The following is a 22,008-nucleotide window of genomic DNA, read 5'->3' as shown; positions in this document are numbered from 1 at the left end:
AACCACCTAGACCAATTGGATAATTCTATTGCAGCAGAATCGTACCATGATGAACACGAACAGGAATTTTTGCAGGAGAGTACCAGTCAGCAACAGACGGGCAACGAGGTTTGGAAAAGGAAAAATTCTCAACAAAGAAAAGGCAACATGAACAGGAAGAAGAGGTAACCACCACTACTCACTCAGACTTATTGGACTTTGTTGTGTATTCAGGTACTGTCACTGAATTTCCTGCCTCTTCCCCTACTACTTTTGTGACTAGCATATCACCTTTACATGCTAGTCTGTTTTTTAGGACAGAAATGCATGCGGATTTTCTTAGCACTGCTGTGGCTTCATTTCGAACTACGTTAGCTGATCAGACGAGCAGTACACCATGTTTACAGTTTAATTTAATTAATAATGCACGTGGTGAGTTGTTTGTTGCTAGTTCGTCTTATGTACCACATGCTGGGGACTCAGTAATGATGGATATTATGGGTGCTGATGTTTTAAGGTATAGTTCTGGTGATGCATCTGATTTACCAGTTACATGATCACTTAATGTTATTGATAGTGGGGTGCTTAGTGGTGAACCATTTACATTCGGAAAGACAAGAAACGTTATACCAATGGAGTGGGGCCTCGTAGCAAACCATGTACATGTGGTAAGAAAACAAATGTAAAAGTTAATAATGACAACAAGAGAGTCGTACCTTTTCCTAATTTGAACATCACTACTGAGGCTAATGAACATGATGTAAGTAGTTGTGAAAGGCTTGCTAATTTTAATAGGACCCTTAACATTAATGTTAACTATAGTAATTCAGGGCATCTGATTGATCACCTTGTATCCACCTCCCCACTGTCTAATTCTGGAATTCATTTGGAAATGTTTGACTTGGCTACCTTTTGTTCATCAAATAGTGTAATTGCTGGGTCTGAACTTGTAGCTCCTAATATGTTGATTAATATGAACCTGCAAAATAGAACTATGGAGACTGATACATATGTGAATGTTGAACCCAATATTGATTCTTATACGCAAACAGTGACCCCATAACTATTATTACTAACAAGAGTGGGGATTTCAGCATATATAATTTTTCTGAATTTCAAGTTAAATCAAACATAGTGGAATTATTAGCAAAGGGTTTATCATTTGTATCCACTAAACCAGCTAATATGGTACAAATTATTATGGAGTTCAAGCAGTACATCAGAAAACTTAACTTGCAGGTTCTCTTCAAAGCTGAAAAGAAAACCGCACTAGAGTACCATATAGCTAGTACTTTTAACTCCTTAAGTCATCCATTTATAGCAACGTTTGAAGAAATATGTGAAATCTACTTCAGGAATTCATTAACAGAGAAATCTAATTTTACAAGGAATGTAGGGGGGACAACTGGGCAGCCTTTAATGATTTGACAGCTACCAATCAGAATCCTAAAACCGGATAAACGGAGAGGATTAGTGATCATGGGGAACGACTTTTACATCCAAAAGATCACTAAGATTTTGGGTACTGATGCTTACACCTTAGTCAGTTTGAATGAATTCAACTTAGCTTATAGAAAAATCAAGGAACATCTGAATGATTTATTTATTGAACAACTAATAGACATGCTCTTCTTGAACTATTTAACTATGTTAGCTCCTAGAACCCCAATCTTGTTCGGTGTGCCTAAAATACATACATCTTTTACCAGATCCACCAATGAGGCCACTAGTAGATGCTCGCCAAAGTATAACCTACCTATAGCCAAGGTAGTAGTAAACATTTTGAAGAAACATCTTGGGAATGAATATCAAATTTGTAAAGATTCTTGGTCCTATCTAAATTAAATGAACTTCCTTATCAGGAAGAGTTCAACATCTTAACTATCGATGTCAGAGATCTTTATACATCCATTCCACAAAAGGAAGGAATCGAATATGTACTTTGGTTCCTTAGTGAGAAAGGGGCCCCTTTAGCAGAGACCAAACTAGTCAGCATTTTGCTGGACATTGTGCTAACTAATAATTACTTTATTTGATAAACCAGTTTTACTTACAGAAAATTGCGGTGGCTATGGGGTCCTCATGTGGGGCCAGCTTTGCTAACACAGTTATGGCCTACTGGGAAAAGGAGCACATTTTTACACAGACACCTTATGGATAGGGTATTCTTTTACACACGCTTTTTGGATGACATATTTGTCATCCATAGAGGCAGTTTGGATGAAGTAGTGGAGTTTACTGAATATTTAAATCAGACTACTGAGTTTTTGAAATTTACTTATACCTTCCATAAAGAGACAATAACTTATTTGGACATTGAACTCGAAGGATCAAACTCATAAAAGACTGGCTGCCAGAATCCATAGGAAGGACACCTTCTCAAATACATATTTACATTTCAGTAGTTCCCATTCCGTCCACCATAAAAAAATCAGTAATCAAAGGCCAGTTAGTTCGGGCCACAAGGATGGTTACAGTTGATAGTGAATTTCTGAAGGAATGTGAAAAAATAGCTGATCTGTTTCTTTCTAGGGGTATCCGAGAGACCTTATTGAGGAAATCATGACCAAGATTACACAGAAGAGGTCTAATGGTGTCTACACCCCATTATTACAGGGGAAAGCCCTTTCCCGTAACATGACTAATATTATCAGTCAAGTGACAAACAGGTTCCTGGTCTCTTTTATATTAACATTTAGCTCAGAAAGTGGACAGATTCTTTCAATAATAAAGAAAAACTGGAATTTGCTGAGTAACAATTCTGAATTGCGCCCACTATTAGGGTCACTTCCCTCTAAGAAGGGCAAGAATTTGAAAAACCTTTTGGAGGCAAGTAATATTAGAACTGTAAGGAACCCAGCTATGACCAAATGTGAATCCTGTAATTATTGTAACTTTATAGATACAGGGTACACATTTTATATTAGGGATCAATGTTACACCATTACATCAGGTAGATTTAATTGTAATTCTACCTATGTTATACACCTATCTCAATGTCAACTATGCCCCGCTTTCTACACCGGGAAAACCAATCGCAGATTACAAGAGTGGGTATATGAGCATCTTTATTAGATCAGAAAGGAGAAAAACAAAAATGCCCAAGCTAATCATATTAAAGGGAACTCTACCCACAGCTTCATGCTTAAAGTTATTGATCATATCCTTAAAGATGTAAGGGGTGCACCAAGATCTCTACTTTTACAGAAAAAGGAATTAATGTGGCAGATGCGGTTGAATGCTTGGCACTATCCGGGCATCAACGACTGTTGTTCCATTCTGTCTCTCTTGAGACAGAAGAGCTTGAACAGGTAGTTTAAAATGTAATGCTTTATGTAAAATATAACAGCATGATCAAAAAGGATGCAGGTAGGTTATTATTAATTTTATTTTTATGCCTATTTTACTTTTTTCTTAATATTCTATATTTAACGAACTTTTTTATTTATTATAAGTTTAAAACAATTTGGCAGGATTTGTAGATTTTCTATGCATAGGAAATTGATTAATTATAAACTCCTAAGGTTAATAATTATTGCAGTTTAGTTTTGTAATCAACTAACATACTGGAATGTAAAGGCTGATATGATTTCTTTTGTCTATATTTTTATTTTAAGTACAGTAGTTTATTTTATTTCATTCTATTTTATGTTATTGTACTATGTTTGTATGCTGTACCAACTAGTAGCATTGATTGTTTAACTTAATTATGCTGCAAAGTTTAAGGTCATTTATTATGTCTAACTGGTACATATTGAGTAATTAAATTAATAGGAGAAAGAAGGGGGAAATGTATTTAAGTGAATTTGAGTTGCTGTTTTTTTTCTGAAAAAGTCTAGTTACTAAACTAGACGAAAAGCGCTCAACTCTACTTGTGATTTGCTACCAGCTTTTACTCAAGTTATTTTTAATAAAGAGCTGAAGACATTGGGGTACTGCTTGTTCCTGCTTTGGTTTGTCTTTTCTACAGTTTGTGGTGCCGTTTGTGTTTTTTCAACAGATCCATGGATGTTGGAAATAAGTGTTTAGCCGCTTTTTGAATTTGCCAATTTTGGTTATGGAGCAAAGGGACAACGGAAGTTTGTTCCATGAATAAGCAATTGAATGACTGTAAAGTGTTTTTCCAATATTTTTGTTTGGATTGGTCAACTGAAATAGGTTTTTTGTTGTGTGCTTCAGAGGTCATGATTGGGTGTGTAGGGTGTAATTATGGATGTAAGGGCAGGGCATGAGTTGGGGCTACTTACGATGCTATGTGCAATTCGTAGTTGTGATATTTGAAGCATGTGTGGGGAGCTCAGGCCATCTTAAGCTTTTCAGGGATATACAATTATGGGATATGTAGCTATTACTGGTTGCGAATCTGGCTATCTTGTTATAGGTGGTTTCTAGTTTGGTTAAGAGATTATTTTGGAGTATGGGAGCAACATACATCAGGGATGGTAGAATAAATGCTTGAGCCACTATAGGTCTAGATTTGTTAAGCATACATTTGTTGTTGCAGTACAGAAGGCCTAGTTTTTGACTGGACTTTTTGATACAGTTTAAGATATGTAGGCCAAATTTTAATTGGTTGTCTATAGCAACGCCAAGCAATTTGGTGTTTGAGTAGGCGCTGATAAATGTATTATCTAAGGATGAGATAGTGAAGTTTTCTTTAGTTGGATTGACAGGGCCTTCATATAATACAGAAAACCCCACAAACAGCTAAATCTGTTCCAGAAACTCCTACTGTTTTTTGTATGCCTTGGCCTAAATTTAGCTCTGACAAGCCTTTTCACCAACTGTTTATCCCTTTAGTTACCTGTGCCACAGTCCTGTGTGGCCTATATGCAGTCATTCAAGTAAACACTTGTAGTCTACTTTAGTCCATTTATTTTTCCTATCATAATTCCTCTTTTTCTTAAACTTTTATTTTTCTAAATTAATTTTAAAGCTTGTGAAAATGAATGGTTCTAAGTACAGGTTCAGATAAATAGTTAATGTCATAAAATCAGTGAGAATACAGATTCAGTCAGTGTTTCAGTCCAGTTCTTACACTTGGACTACACAAGTCTGTAGTAACCAAAGAATGATTTCACACCCAGATCTGATCAAACACATTACAGTGTTGAGGTGCTAGAATTATTAAATCTGGTCCCAAGATGTGCCAAAATGTAGAAAACTGTTAGTTCACAAATTAAAATTATTCAGTCTAGGGCATGGATTGGATACTCTAAATTGACTAGGTGTGAGTGTGTGCACCTTCCATGGAAGGTTGTGCGCCAGGCTGGCAACTAGACACTGTAAAACTCCACTGCCAATCATGAGCGAACAGGTGATCTGCTGTGGCGACCCCTAACCGGGAAAAAGCAAAAAGTAGTAGTAGTCTAGGGCAGTCTGCAGTGTTTACCTAGTACATTACATTGGTTTAACTAACATGCTATGATAAAATGATAATGCATATAAAACATAGATTATAAACAGCAGTATGATCTACAGCACTATAGTTCAGTACTGGTATAGCATCTTCCTCAACAGTATGGCTTTCTTTACAAAGGTCACATATTTTAAGAAAATATCCAAGGGTGCTGCTTTCTTAAAATTGTGCACAAGTGCACACATTCATTTCAGTTTCTACTTTAGCTGTAAAACAATGAACATTTTTTCCACAGATAATCTGCCATAATATGCACTTATCTCTCCCATTAAATTATACTGTCTTATTCAGAAAACAAAGTTAAAGACATTATAAAACACTTCCCCTTCAGTAATCGTATACCTCCACTGCAAAGCCCCAAGTACAATCTGATCTTATATCTGTACATACGTAATCACTAGAAGTTGTGCATTCCCGATAAAAAAAAAAACATAGAAACTAGTGGTCTTAAACTTCATTGATGAGTTCAGTCGCAATGATTCTCAAAAATCATGAAAACCAGGTAGTGCTCCAAAGCAGCAAGCCTTTATTCATCACACACAAGCAATCCTCAATAACAAAAAACAGAAATATTTTACAATGTTAAACATATCAGCCTTTATACACTTAGAAGTAGGTGTGGAAAATATACATATTGTTTAAATTTAAACCAGTCTATTCAAAGCAAACAATATAAACAGGGACGAAAAAAGTGCATTTTAGAAGAGCAGGTACCCACCCCCACACACTACTACTGATTAGGTCAAACTAAATCCTGGTTAAGGAAAACACTACCTATTTGTAACCCACATTCCCAAATCAGGTATTAAGGAAAGCATACTACATACCTAAAAAGACTGACTTTCAACTAAAATCACTTTTGGCTCAGTAATGCAATAAAGCCTTTATCAGATCTGTGACGAGAACTAAAATCATATACATAGGTAGATGAGTAAAAAGTAATAACACAGTTATCTAATCATAAACATTATCTAACTAGAGTATATATATATATTTGTTTAATAATACCCAATAGCTATAAGTGTGTATAAAAACTAAGTTATTTATAGCTCAGAGAAAAATTAGAAAAAATTTCAGAAAAAAATATTTTGTTTACAGCTGAAAGCACTGACTTTCTGACATTTTTCTGAGCTGTAAGTACTAACATTTTTTCTGCCATTTTTCTGAGCTGTAAATTTTTTTAGACAGATGTATATATATTTATATGTACAGTGTTCCATTTAGATGGCGTTTATGGTTAGATAGCCATGTGTTTATCTCTTTTTAGTTATCTATGTATATGATTTTAGTTCTTGTCATAGACCTGATGAAGGCTTTATTGCATTAGTTAGCCGAAAGCAAACTTTAGTTAAAAGTCAATCTTTTTAGGTATATGGTATTCTTTTTAATACCCGATTTGGGAATGTGGGATGCAAATAGATAGGTAGTGTTTTCCTAAACTAGGATTTAGTTTGACCTAATGAGTAGTAGTGTGTGTGGGGGGTGGGTACTTGCTGTTCTAAAATGCACTTTTTACAGTCCTGTTTATACTGTTTGCCTTAAATAGGCTGGTTTAAAATTAAATAATACATACATTTTCCACACCTACTTCTAAGTGTATAAAGCTGATATGTTTAACATTGTAAAATATTTCTGTTTTTTGTTACTGAGGATCGCTTGTCTGTGACAAATAAAGGCTTGTTGCTTTGGAAGACTACCTGGTTTTCATGATTTCTAGGAATTATTGTGACAGAGCTCATCACCGAAAGTTTAAGACCACTAGTTTCTCTGTTTTTTTACTCCTTCCTCAACACTCATGAAGGTGAGGCTGGAACTGCATAGATTCCTATGCATGTTCCTTTTTGTTTACATTCCCTAAAAAAAACCTCTGAAATTTTCCAGTCCTATGTTACTCAAGGAGCAATTAGCTTGCGAGCTGTGCAACACCTCTGCCTTTAGTTAGATCTAGATTACATTATTACTGCATTCAGAACCATCGTTGCTCAAAGAGCAACTGGTTTACACCCCAGGCAGCATCGTCGGATGATTAGATGTAGATTACATTAAATAAGCACCCATCCCTCGTCTGGTTGCAAACACCCCCATTCCTTTCCCTTGTAAAGCAAATATTAAGGACAGGCACTTTCTTGCTATCTTTGCATCTAGCTTGATAGATGTGGTATCCTGAGGAAATGCAGGAACTGCCTTATGTACACCGACAACTACTTAACTCTGAAATAGATGAACACACTATGTAAGAGATGGAGTTACACAATGTCAATGGAGGCAAGACTCTCACATACAGACTCAATGCTAAACAGGTTGTTAGCTAATCAGCGACTCACACACACACATACACACACACACACACACACATCTCACTGCATTTACAAAGGACCAGACAGACCACGTATGCAGAGATGCTCACATGCAACGTACCCAAACCTCAAAGGCCTCTCAGACACAGTCCTTAGAAACTCCGCATGCACACAAGCAAGACAAATCCCACCAAAGTACACAAAACTACATCTCACAGTGTATAAACCACCAAACTCATAAGGCTTAACAACACTATTGTGCTCATAGGAAACTCCATTGTGATACACACTGATGTCCCTCTCACTAGGCTGGAAAAGAAGGTTACAGTTTGTAGCCTGTCGGGGGCCAGGATATGCCAGGTCACACAAGCACTCAGTTCACTGAACCCCAAGTACCAGTATAACTTGGGTCATAGTCCATGTGGGTGTAAATGACCTGAGACGCATCTTCCTGGACTATGTGAAGAAAGACATGATTGAACTCTCGGAATGTGTGTCACAGGGAGGTATGAGTCATTGAGCAGCTTTCTACTATCTCCAAGGATGATGCCACAATACCAACAGAAAATGATCGACTTTAATAATTGGCTTAGCTACTGGTGTCCTTCCAAAGGCGTCCAATATTTGTCAGCCTGAGAGAACATGACTGACGGACTATGCTGCTTTGCCAGGGATGGTCTTCACCTGTCACCACTAGGCTTTTCGACATTGACCAAAACATTATCCACTCCTGTAGTACCTTTTTCAGGCAATGCCAAACAGACAAACCTTCCAATATAACAAAATCTACTCAGGACAATCTAAAGGTATTAATGCTCAATGCTAGGAGACTCAGCAAGAAACTACACTCCCTGGAGGCACTCCTCACCCTGGAGGACGCCAACATATTTGCAGTTACTGAAACATGGTTCAAAGCCATGGAAAGCACCCAGGCAGTGCACGGCTAGAATTCCTTTCACACATTCCAATCACCCACTGCATATCAAAGGGCAAAATGTGGAGGTGTATCCTTCTACATAAAGGATAAGCACACCTTAAAGAGTAGTCAAGCAATATGACATGCTTGAGCTACTCCATGTCCAACTAACCACAGGAAAAATCCATTACCATATTCTCGATAGCTATACGTCCCCTACCATGAACCAGGAAATCCAGCTCAATACAACATTCATTGGTGATTTCAACTACCCCTCCATTGACTGGGACAAAGACACAACCACTAACATGCAGGCTCAAAGATTTCTACTTTGTCAATGCAAATATCCTGGAACAGCTAATGTGCACTCGCACTAGAGGTACAAATTTACTAAACCTAGTACTCACAAATATGAGAAAGTGTTGCACCCCACTGGTTAAATCAGATTATAAAGCAGTCTCCCTTGAAATAAATACAAAACCAGAACCCCCACCTAACCCCAAAACCTTTAAGAACTTTTCTAAGAGAAACTACCTCCTATTAAGAGACGGCATTGCTAGCTTCCAAGCTTCCCCAAACCCAGAAAATAAAGAAACCTTTGTGGAAGTGAAAACAAAAGCACTGTATGACCATATAAACAACTGCATAGAAACAGCAGTGCCAGACCAAAATAAGCTTAAGACAAACAACAAAAACAAGCCACCCTGGTATAACTACGACATAAAACAAAAGAAAGAAAATCCTGTCTAGAAGTAAGATAGAATGTGCACAATAGAGCAAAACCTCCCTCATTTGTCAAAACAGGCAAATCAGAGGACTAGTCAAGTCTTCAAAAGCAAATTCTGAAGCAATAACAGTCTTCCGAGATAAGGCATTTTACAGTCAAGTCCGCAGTCTTAAGGGCAACACTCAGTGTGCAGAACTACTTGTAGATGGCATCACCTATACTAATCCAGAAGATACAGCAAATCTGCTGGGAGATAAATGCAGCTCAAATTTCACCTTCCAGTCACCTCCAATTAACCCCCAATAAATTCCTTCTAACATTCCTCTACCATGTAATCACCAAAGAACAGGTCACCACTGCATTCTCTAAAACTAAAAACATGGCTTTAATGGGTCCCAACAATATCCTAGGCTGCCTGAAGTAGGGACACTAAGATCTCCATTTAATCATAGCCTCCAGACTGGCTTTGTCCCTGTGGAGTGCAGGATAGCAACAGTTATCCCCCCTGCATAAATGAGAACCATCAACAGACCCAGGAAATTACAGACCCATAAGTTTGACCAGTCTTATAAGCAAAGCCACTGAAAGAATAATCACAGACCTGTCTGTGCAATCTGGTGGACTTCTTTGAAAAAGTAGCTAGGGCACTTCTTCTTTCGGCTTTTCCCAGTTAGGGGTCGCCACAGCAGATCACCTGTCCGCTCATGATTGGCAGTAGAGTTTTATGGTGTCTAGTTGCCAGCCCAGTGCCGAACCTTCCACAGAAGGCGCACACATTCATACCTAGGGCCAATTTTAGAGTGTCCAATCCACCTACAGCATGTCTTTGGGATGTGGGAGGAAACCGGAGCACCCGGAGGAAACCCAAGCGACCACAGGGAGGACATGCAGACTCCGCACAGAAGGCACCCCAGCCGAGGATCGAACCAGAGAACCTCTTGCTGTGAGGTGACAACACTATCCGCTGCACCACTGCGGACACCCAGAAAGTAGCTAAGGCACTGATAAGGATAAAACAGTGCATATGGCCTACCTTGACCTGGCTAAGGCATTTGACACAATTACTATAGATAAACTCACAAAACTGGACAGAAATCCCTATGTCACCAGATGAACAGCGAAATGGCTCACTGACAGGACACAATGGGTGCATCTAGATCCAGCAAGAGGCCAGTTAGTAGTGGTGTGCCACACGGCTCAGTGCCAGGACCTCTCCTGTTTGGAATACACTCCTCTGAATTCAAGGCTAATGTAAATGGCCTTTGGCTGGCTAAGTTTGCTGATGACTGCAAGTTAGGGGAAATCACTGAATCCCCCAATAATGTAGATATCCTTCAGAAGTGTCTGACTCAGACAAATGACTGGTGCCAGAGCCATGGCTTAAAACTAAATGCAAAAAATGCATAATCATATCCTTTAGGAAGTTAAATTCCCATGCAAATTACAACATTAATAGCACACCCTTAACAGTGTACTGGGAGGTGAGAGATCTAGGTACAGAGATAGACAATAGCCTAAACTTAAGACTGTCATGAGTCCGCAGTGGTAAGGAAGTCCTTCTATGTGGTACAGCTTTATAAGTAAAAGCATGGTATCCAGATCCAATGAAGTTATAATCCCATTGTACTCGGCCCTCAACAGACCAATAATCAAGTACAATACACCTTTGAGCATATACTTGACCATGGACTTGCAACAGCAGCTGGAGCAGCCTCAGCAGTTCCTTACAAAAAAAAAAAAACAGGGTGCAAACAACATGTCCTATGCAGACAGACTAAAAGCACCATCCCTTTAATCTATTAAGGGGAGATCTAAGTCCAACCTACAAGACACTCACAAATCTAACCCTGATGAAACTTTTACGTTCACAACAGAAACTGCATGAAGGTCACCCGATCTAGGGATCTAAACAGTCTATGACGCAAAAAAAACATGCTAGACAAACTGATATTTGTCTCTGAGTCTACCCCCTCTTTGTAACAAGTTTTTTATTCACATAAAGCAGAGATCTTCCCTGGCCCCCTTCAAACAGTTTGGATGGGGAATCATGAATTCACTCCTGAGGTGATGCTCATGTCGCTTTTGGACAGGGGCAGTCTATAAAATACTCAAAGGCATAGACACGCACCTAGGTCATTTTCTAGCCCTTAGGGATCGAAAATTGGGTAATAATAGCTAGGCTTGTAAGGGTTCTTAAACCATTAGCCTAATAATCTCATATGAACCTACTACAATCAACCACTTGTGGTGGACAGAATTAAGGAGTACTCATGCAGCATCTCCAAGTGGTTTCATAGTCAACATGCCACTACAGAATACAAACTGAACACAAGATGAAAAGTATGAGGACTCCAAAAAGAGTCCTTTAAGTCTCGGGTTACATAAGATGAGAGGAGGCAGAGTTTAACAGTTTTCATTGTAAAACAAACTGCTTCCTGTTTCTGTGAGGTTTTGTGATCTTGGATTAAAATATTTATGTAGCTGGCATGTACAAGGCATAGCCCCCCGCCCCTATCCACATACGGAGGCTGGAGGGAAAGGCTTGATCTCTGCAAAATAACGACTGGAGTTTAGCTGGTTCACGTGGTTTTACTGCAGTGGTCTTCAGTATTTCAGCCACAATATTCAAAGTAAATTGTTTCTTAGTATTTAAGAAACTACACATGCACAGTAATACAAATCATGCATTACATTTTCCACTATTTTAGCTTCTAGCAACTTGAACTTACCAAAGTTAAACTGAGGCACTGTATTACCAGGAGAAAAATAAACCAGTCCAAGGAGGTATGTGGAAGCATGTCACACTTCCAGTTGTGCAGTAGCTTCCATGCTTTATCTGTGATAAATTTTCAGACAGCTTCTTAACCTTGGACATTCCATTTTACAATCAATACACTGGGCTTTCTTGTATTCCTCATCACTGTATGACTGATGCACCTTTCACATGCAGCTAAGTGCTCTTTATAAGGATGCATTTTTGCAGAGACAGACGCCTACCTGCATGCTTATCTACAAAGTGTTAATGGACATTTACAAAGGATTATTACTATCTGGAGTAAGGGAAGGAATTTGATCTTACTACCTTCTATCTCCATACTACAGGCAACCAAATGTACTACAAAGCATTTATTTATTTATCCTTTGTCAACTGGGTTAGCCCCACTAGGCTAGTGGCCTCTTTTCAGGGAAGACCAGAGGTGGTATTTACACTACAAGGGGAAATTCTACTCTTTTTGATAGGTGCATAGGATCTTTGGCATCCACCTGAGCTACCAACAACTCAAGCACTCTGTTTTAACATTTCATCCTCAGATAGAAAAGTGGTGAGCTGACAAAAATCTTCAAACCATTACTTCCCAACAGATATACAATGTCATCCACTCAATTTAAACCAGCAAGCACATTCCACTAAGAACAGAAAACAAGTACATTTCATTCTGCTTTCATTTTAAATAAAGGGCAGCTGAGAGTCATAAATAACTGTTACGATTATACTACATGACTTTGCACATATACAAACTGAATAGTGAGTCAGTACAGAATATCATTTAAAAATGCACATTAAATGAGTCATTACACATCATTCTTTCAGTAATAGAGTAAGAGTGTCTTTCTAATGTTTTATTCTATGTAGTAAATTACAAAAGCAGCCATTTCAAAATATGGACAAGTGTCTTACAAGTCAAGTCAAACACTGGCGTAAAGAAGTCCAAGTTTAAAAAGGCTATAGTATATGAAAGGTAGATGAGAAAGGATGGGAAAAATCTGTGAATGAGAGATTGATTTACAATACATAAAAATCCTTGGGTGTTAAGAATGGGAAGGTTAGAAATAAGTATATTTAGAGAAGATCACAGAACAGGCAAATTAAGATATTCTGACAGTAAGAAACCATAAACTCATCAGGCAACATGACACTGATGAGGTCAGACCAACCTATTTCAGGCAGTTCAGACCAGTTACTCTGAAATGGTAGTAGCATTTTACATAAAAAGGCTAGATTGATGAAAAGAAAAGCTATAAACAGACACAGGGTCCAATATATTACCAGAATATAGTGAATTCTTGCCCAAGAGCAACAGTGGAAAATGACCCACAGAAGTCTGATACCATCATAGTAATGGAGATAGTGAAGCCCGAGACATCTATTTTTCAACATAAATTATGACACTATCACAGAAATCATACAGTTACTTGTCAAACAAGGTTATTCAAAACAAAAGAGGGAGCAAATATTATCTAGATAAGAACAAGTCAGGCCCCAGTGGCCTAATGGATAAGGCATTGGCCTCCTAAGCCAGGGATTGTGGGTTTGAGCCCCATCTGGGGTGATATAATCTTGATACAAGTGAAACTTTAGTAATGTGTATAGCGTGTCGTGTAAATGCATACTGCTGTAGTCTCATGAAGTAGTTAGGTAGGAGTTTGAATCCTGCATTTGCCAACTGTGTGCGTCTCCCGGGGGAGGAGCAGCCTTTTTGAGTATACAACTCCGCACAGCTCCTCGTAGTGTCCTGCAGAGTAATACAGGCAACAGAGAGACCTAAGAGAGACTTTCATCAGATTTAAGTATTTCTTTTCTCTGTTTTTTGCTCCGACTGCCTTTTCCCTCCTAAAAAGCAAGTTTCTAGTTGATCTGTGCTTGAAAAAGTTATAATTGTATTGCCTTACCTGCTTTTTACAGTTTGCACTTGTTGAATATCATTTTAAGTCATTTTTGTATTGTTTAACTGTTGTAGACTACACACTCAAGTACGCTAGCCTGTTTATAGCATTTACAGTATTTTGTGTGTGATTTTCTGTTGTATTCTGCAAAAAAACAAAAAAAATATTCTCTTTTCCCGCCTTTGCTGAACTAGCTTAGTCCAGATTTCAGGCTTTGCTGAATTCTGGACTGTGGCATAGGTTCCTGTGTTGCCCATATCCTTACTTGGATAGGAGTAAGCTTCTCTGTTCACCAGTGAGAGTGGGGAGCTTTGAGTAGCCTATCTGTCCCTGGAGGAGTGGTCTCAGCCCAGAAACTAGCAGCTTATTGGCCGGTTTGGGTCAATTCCCATCTCTTTCAGTTTCCCTGCTTTAAAACCTGCATTTGTGCGATTTTGCACACCACGTAGCGCTGCTTGAACAGGTTTAAACTATTCCCGGCTCCATAAAGTCTACTCTTCACTTTTTCCCTTAGAACTGTTCTAACTCTCAAAGTAAGCACTCTATTTTCATTCCAAAGCCTTGCACTTGCTCTTATAAGTAATCTTATAAGTAAACACAAACAAACGAAAGCACTACACCCTCTTATACTCTTTATAAGTACTTGGCTCCCTATTGGTCCTTTTTGATCAGTCAAAAAAACAGTTCGTTATACTATAAACAAGGTAGAGCACAAACTAGTAAAAAGTGACCAGGAGGTTCCACGGTCACGGTAAACCACAGCTGATGCACGTTACCTCCTTGCTAAAATGTTACTCTACTGTACTGTCACCAAAAAGTTCCACGCTGAAGAATCTTCTCCAAATTTCCGCAGCAATAGTGGAAGTTTATTCTTGTAAAAACAGGTACAGAAAACAAGTACAGCCAACACAAGGTTGTTGCAGCAATACACAATCCAAAATGACCCGGGTTTCGTCCGCCAAGACGAACTTCATCAGAATAACTAGACTAGTTACTGCTTCCCTTATATATGCATCAACTCCACCCCATTATTTAATTAATTACAAATGTTACCAATCAACCAATTAATACATAAAAATTTATTCATTTAAAAATGTATTGTCTAAAAAATGTATTTAAACATAGTGTTTTAGCATAATACTATATATTCATACATGTATTTTTCTAAATTTAAATGAATTAATAATATGAATAAAAAAGACATGACATAATATAAAAAATAATAAAATAAAAAACATGTAATATATATACCAATAATACTAAACTAATAATTGTTGCCAATTTAAATTAAAAAATTATATATATATATATATATATATATATGCCTGTGTATTTAAGATGCAATGTGTGAATGGATGAAATTATTTCTTCATTTATACATGTCACCTAAGTTTTATCTTAACTGCACAGGACTGTAAAAAACTGTCCAATATAGTGACTTGTACATTATAGTGACACTCCTGAAAAGTTTAAAGTTGTTATTAATTAAATACTAATGAAGATATATCAATGCTTGCCCTTAATTTGATTTTTCATAAGAATGGGTTTAATTGTACAATATTCATGGAGCCTCGCCAATTGTGGGCATTCAAAGCAATCTGCCATCTTAATTCCTGTATGTCCAAATCGTATTTTGTGTCTGTGCATCATTGAGTATATAGTCAATGATGCAAAATTTGAACTTATGCTCAGCATGTAGTTGGATATGTCTCACTAGAGCATTTGTAGTTTTCATGTGCTTTATATCCAAAAGATGTTATTTTATTCTACTCCTGAATTTTCTACTTGTCTTACCTATATAAAAAGCTTTACAATGCTGACAATTTGCAGCATATATAACATTTGAGGTATGACAATTAAAATGTCCTTTAATTTTAATATTATATAGGTTTATTTTAATTTTTTCCGATGTCTCATGGATATACTTACATGTTGTACATCTTCCACATCTAAAATTGCCTATTGGTCTATGTGTTGTATATCTCTGTACTTCCATATTATTCTCAAAATATTCCTTAAAGGATGTGTCCTTTTTATATACAAACTTAATTGGTCCCTGAAATACTTGTGCCACCATATGATCATTAATAAATGAATTCCAATTTCTTATAATAATATTTCTTATTTGGGTAGAGTCCTCATATACAGAAATATATAGGGGTATCTGGTTATTGTTGTGTTCATTATGTGTTTTATTTATATGTTTATCATAGCCATAACACAGTATGGCTTGATATATTCTTACCTGTCTCTTTGTTTTAACTTCTTGTTTAATTGTTTCACATAAGAATTTTGGATATCCCCTGTTTATGAACATATGTTCCATAAATTCCAACTCTTCATTAAATTCCCCTTCTTCACTAATCATCCTGGCCGCCCTGACCATCTGACCTTTAACTACTCCCTTCTTCTGATGGTCTGGGTGCCAGCTGTCATAGTGAAGATAAGAGTTGGAAAAGGTCGATTTTCTGTGAATACGTGATTTTAATTTTCCTCTATGTCTGTCATATGTTAATTGCACATCCAAATATGATATATTTTCATGACCAATGTGGTGTGTAAATTTCAGGAATTGAACATTCTGATTAATGTATTCAAGGAATATTTTCAATGCTGTTTCATCATTGTCCCATACCATAAATATATCGTCCAAATACCTAGAGTATGTTTTAATATGTTGTTGAAATGGACTATTAAATATATAGTTATACTCCCAGTATGTCATGATTAAGTTTGCATACATGGGGGCACATGCTGCCCCCATTGCAACTCCATCAATCTGTTTGTAATAATTTCCTTCATAGTATAAATAATTGTTATTAAGTACTATTTCCATAAGGCTAATCAGGGTATTAATTTTTGTCTGATCAAATGTTTTAGACTCAAAAAGTTGTTCCTCTAGCCAGATCAGTCCTATATCATGTGGTATTGATGTAAAGAGATTACATACATCTATTGTTACCATTATATCTCCATCCGTCATTTTGAATTGATTCATCTTATAAAGGAAATCCCAAGAATCCTTGGTTATATATGGAAATTTGGACATACTTAATTTGAAATGGTAGTCTAAATATTGACTTATGAAACATGTTTTGTTTCTCTTTCCATTCACTATTGGTCTGAATTGCAAATTATTGAGACCTTTGTGGATTTTTGGTATGCCAAATATTCCACTAATAACCGGGAATTCATTGGTTAGATATTTATGTTCATCCTCTGTTATTTCACCCTGCATTAGCATATCTTCTAATAAGTTATCAATTCTTTTATGAGCAATATTAATTTCATTTATACTTATTTCTGTATAGGATTTGCCCAATAACATAGTAGTCATATAAGAAACATAGTCCCCTTTGTCAGTTATAACAACACCACTGCCTTTATCAGGCCTCATTATTCTAATGTCTTTGATGTTTAATATATATTTAAATATTTCTTCCTCACTTTTAGTCATATTACTATGTATAGGTGTTCGATATTGTTTAAAGAATTCCCTAATGTCCATTTCAACCCGTTTTTCAAATGTTACTATTTTATCATTCATAGGTGGGTTGAATACGCTGGGTTTACTCAAGTCAGGTCCTATGTTGTTGTTCCTATTGTCTTGTACATCACCATCAAAAAATAATTTCAAATTTAATTTTCTACTAAACAGTTTTAGATCAATAATTGAACTAATTAATCTCCCTTACGACGGAGTGAAATTAAACCCTCGTGAGAATAGGTTAGCATGCTTGCTTTCTAATTCATGTTTGGAGTAATTAAATATTTTATAATCTCCATGGGTGTTAGTTATTATATTTGGATTACTTAAAAATTCTCTATTAATTGGCTCAAGATTGTTTGTTGATATACATTGATTAACATTATCTAAATAATTATCAATGTTTAAATCAATATGAAAATTAATAGGGAAATTAATTTCATAGTTTTCCTCCATTTCATTATTTATATAATTAATATTATTAGTATTCCCATCATTAGAAATCATAGGTTCTACTATGTTTTCCGGTTGATCATTCATCACATTACAGGAATAATGTAATATGTCAGGGTAATCATGTATAGTCAGGTCCAATAAAATGTGGTCTTCCTGGTGTATTTTGTGATGTATTTTAGTTGGTTCCAGTTGTATTTCACCCTGATAATTATTTACAAGTGGTAATTCTTCATTTTCATTCATATATGCTTGTTCATTCACATGTACATCCCAATTCTGTTCATATACATTATTGTTGGTTTGCATATAATCATTATTACCATAACCATTTACACCTTCTATTTCTATACATTGGTTACATACGTAACCCTCCTGTGTGTTTAAGGTGAATACCATATCACATACCTTAGACCGTATATTGTCAGTTTGGTTACCCTTATATTCATGTTGTTTGGCGTTACTGAAATGTAAACCATGTTCCCCAGTAGTACCTTCCATATCTAATTCTCGTTGTGTATTAGTATGAATTACATCAATAGCATTTGTATGTCCCAAAAATTGTTCATTTAATTCGTTATTATTCTTACACAAACCTTGTATGCGTTGCTGTTGACATAATTCCAAGGTTTGTATATCTATCAGATTGTCCATGTCCGTGGATGCGCATTATTTCCTATGGTTCGATGTACGGATGAATTGTTCATATCGACTCTTCCATCCGGCCTGTTGGATAAAACCTTTGGGTTTGGCCCCGTGTTTCTATATTCATCTTCTGTTTGTTTATTTCCACGATTAAGGAGCCTTTCAACGCCTAACTCCTTCTTCGTTATATATATTATGTTCATGGGGCCATGTTGTTGCGAGTCTTATCGGAAGTGACGCCATACATTTCCTGTCTCCTATGTAACATCCACACTCTTCTCATTGCCATGGTCACGATGTTTATTTTGGATTTTAAATTTCACCCATCTCATATCTTTTATATCTCTTGTGATCTTATTACATTTTTTGTTATATAAAATGTCACAACTTGAATCTATATCTTTAATGATGGTGGTATATTTTGTGTAATGACCATCAAACATGGGATCTTGACTGATATTTTGATTAAGTATATCCAGTTCCTTGAGCATATTATCTATTCTTATGTTGTTATATTTTATCATAATTTCCATCATTCAGATTCCGTGTTGTTAAATAGTTCGTAACTCATCTAACATGCTTTCATTGTTTTCACTACCATTTGGATATTTCCAAAGCCGTAATCCTTTGGGGACCATATGCAAATCTATGTTTTTCTGCAAATAACCATTCTCCATTTGTATTCGCTTATATTTAAACAGTTTCATTTCAAAAGTTCTAAGCATTTCACACATTGCATCATTTTGTTTCATTTGTAAAGGTTGAAATATACTGTTCGTTGTGTTAAATGAAAAATAATTTTCTCGCCAGTTTTTAAAGTTTGAAAAGTTCTTATTACAAGTAATTTCTCCGCTATTGTGTTTACCTTGCTAAGCCGCTGTTGGAGAATGCGGTGTAGCTTGTGTTAATGGTAGTCCAAGAGAATCATCCACCATTGAAGTATTATCATGACTGTTTTTGCTCAATAGTTTTTGTATAAGAGCCGAATGCTCTCTTAACTGTGCATTAATCTGTTGGAGTATTACTCCGGTGTCCACGGAACCACCTCGTCTTCCATAATAATACAAAACAAGGTAGAGCACAAACTAGTAAAAAAAAGCCAGGAGGTTCCACGGTCACAAACCACAGCTGATGCACGTTACCTCCTTGCTAAAATGTTACTCTACTGTACTGTCACCAAAAAGTTCCACGCTGAAGAATCTTCTCCAAATTTCCGCAGCAATAGTGGAAGTTTATTCTTGTAAAAACAGGTACAGAAAACAAGTACAGCCAACACAAGGTTGTTGCAGCAATACACAATCCAAAATGACCGGGTTTCGTCAACCCGACGAACTTCATCAGAATAACTAGACTAGTTACTGCTTCCCTTATATATGCATCAACTCCACCCCATTATTTAATTAATTACAAATGTTACCAATCAACCAATTAATACATAAAAATTTATTCATTTAAAAATGTATTGTCTAAACAATGTATTTAAACATACATAGTTCGTTATACTATTCTGGCATGTCCAAAAGTCAGTTTCAGGGTTACTTTCCAGTCCAGCTAGTGAATCTGGGAATCTTGAGGCAATGTTATGCCTTATGTACACAGACCACCCTCTCCTCCTCCCAACAAGCTGAAATATATGTGAGAGATGCAACTATACAGCCAAACTGGAGGCTGAGCTCTCTCAACCCAGTACTGACGCAGTCAGTCAGGAGGAGAAGGTAACCACACACACCACAAAATCCAGTCTCACATAGATCTATCGCATCAGCAAACCAAACACATAAACACATAAAAACATACTCGGAGACTCTAAATAAAAATCTGCCAAAGCAGCAGAGACCTCCAAAGCAGACATACAAGCAACCGCTACCCCACAACAATACCCACGTATCACATATTTCACAAAGTCAGTGTGTCACACAGTCACAGCCCTTATGGCTAAACAACACACCTAATACACTTGCAATAGGTGACTATTGTCAGACACACTGAAGTCACACTCACCAGATTGAACAAGGAGAAGGTCACTGTAAGCTGCCTGTCGGGTGCCAGGATCCGCCACATAACACAAGCACTCAGGTCACTCCAAAGCAAGTACAAATATGACTCAGTCATTGTCCATGCTGGTGTGAATGACCTGAGACGTACCTCCCTAGACTATATGAAGAGACAGAGGAGCTCTCTGATCATGTAGCCCTGACCTTGAGTAGCATCTTGCCCTCACCAAGAATGATGCCACAGTATAAAGACAAAATGATCAATATTGGCTAAAGTATTGGTGTCATTCAAAGGGGATCCAGTGTCTGTCAGCCTGGGACGACATGCTCGACAAGCCAAGTTGCTTCGCTAGGGACGGCTTGCACCTGTCACCCCTGGGCTTTAGAATACTGGCTAAGGTTCTTGCTACCCCCATAGTGCCTTTTTTAGGCAAGGCTCAAAAGACAAACCCATCTCCATAGACAACACAAGGAAAAAAAAACTAAGGGTAATGCTGCTCAACGCCAGAAGTCTAAATCTCAAGATGCACGCACTCGAGGCTCTCCTCAGTATGGAGAATATTGATATCTGTGCAGTAACAGAAAGCTGGTTCAAGGCTCCCGAGAGCACCCCAGCACTACCAAGTTATACCTCATACCATGCTTTTCAGCCCCAAAACTCGGACCGAATCACAAAAGGAGGGGGAGTATCCATATTCATCAAAGATACCCACACCTCCAGGTTAGTGGCACTGCACGAAGCATCGGAGACCATCCATGTGTAACTAACAGTGGGCAAAACTGCCTTTCAGTTTGTAACCTGCTACAGACCATCCTCCCAAACTCAGGAACCCCACTCGGCTTTCCTGAGAACACTGGAGAATATGAAGGTCTCTCCAAACACCATAATATTGGGCGACTTCAACTACCCAAACATTGACTGGGAAAACTACTCAAGCCCCAACACCCTCGCCCAACGGTTCCTAGAATTTATAAACTCAAATGCTATGGAACAACTGGTCACCACTCCCACAAGAGGGGACAACATATTGGACCTGGTCATCACCAACATGGGGAATCTATGCTCCATACCAGAGGTAAACCCCTCATTGGTAAGATCAGACCACAAATTAATCTCACTGGACATCCATATCCCATCCCCACCCCCAGCCAAGAAAACCACGGTGAAAAATTTCTCAAACTTCACATTTCTCAAAACTGAGGTGGAATCCTTCAAAGCCCCAAGGCCAGTGGAAAATACTGCCCAAACCACAGAATCCTTTACAAACGCATTCTATGGACACCTACAGGAATGCATGGATCGTGCTATCCCAAATAAAACCAAGATTCACTCCTCCAAAGGCAGGAGACCTGTCTGGTGGACCCTGGCCATAAATAAGCTATACAGCAGAAGGAAGAATTTACTACATGATACAGCAAAATCCCA

At 37.4% G+C, this 22,008-nt stretch overlaps 1 protein-coding gene and 1 non-coding gene across 3 annotated transcripts in view; one reads left to right on the top strand and one right to left on the bottom strand.

The window, feature by feature from the left end:
* GRAMD4 (GRAM domain containing 4) overlaps positions 1-22,008 on the bottom strand; it is a 2,037,033-nt gene that overhangs the window by 1,086,614 nt on the left and 928,411 nt on the right. The window lies entirely within an intron of this gene.
* Positions 13,597-13,669, top strand: TRNAR-CCU. The gene has a single exon. It is a non-coding gene; the product is annotated as a tRNA-Arg (tRNA).

This window comes from Protopterus annectens, chromosome 11.part0, assembly GCF_019279795.1.
Source record: "Protopterus annectens isolate FY-2018-M chromosome 11.part0, PAN1.0, whole genome shotgun sequence".
Classification (NCBI taxonomy): Eukaryota; Metazoa; Chordata; order Ceratodontiformes; family Protopteridae; genus Protopterus; species Protopterus annectens.
Note: the sequence above shows the minus strand (reverse complement) of the source record. Positions and strands in the feature narration are given on the sequence as shown.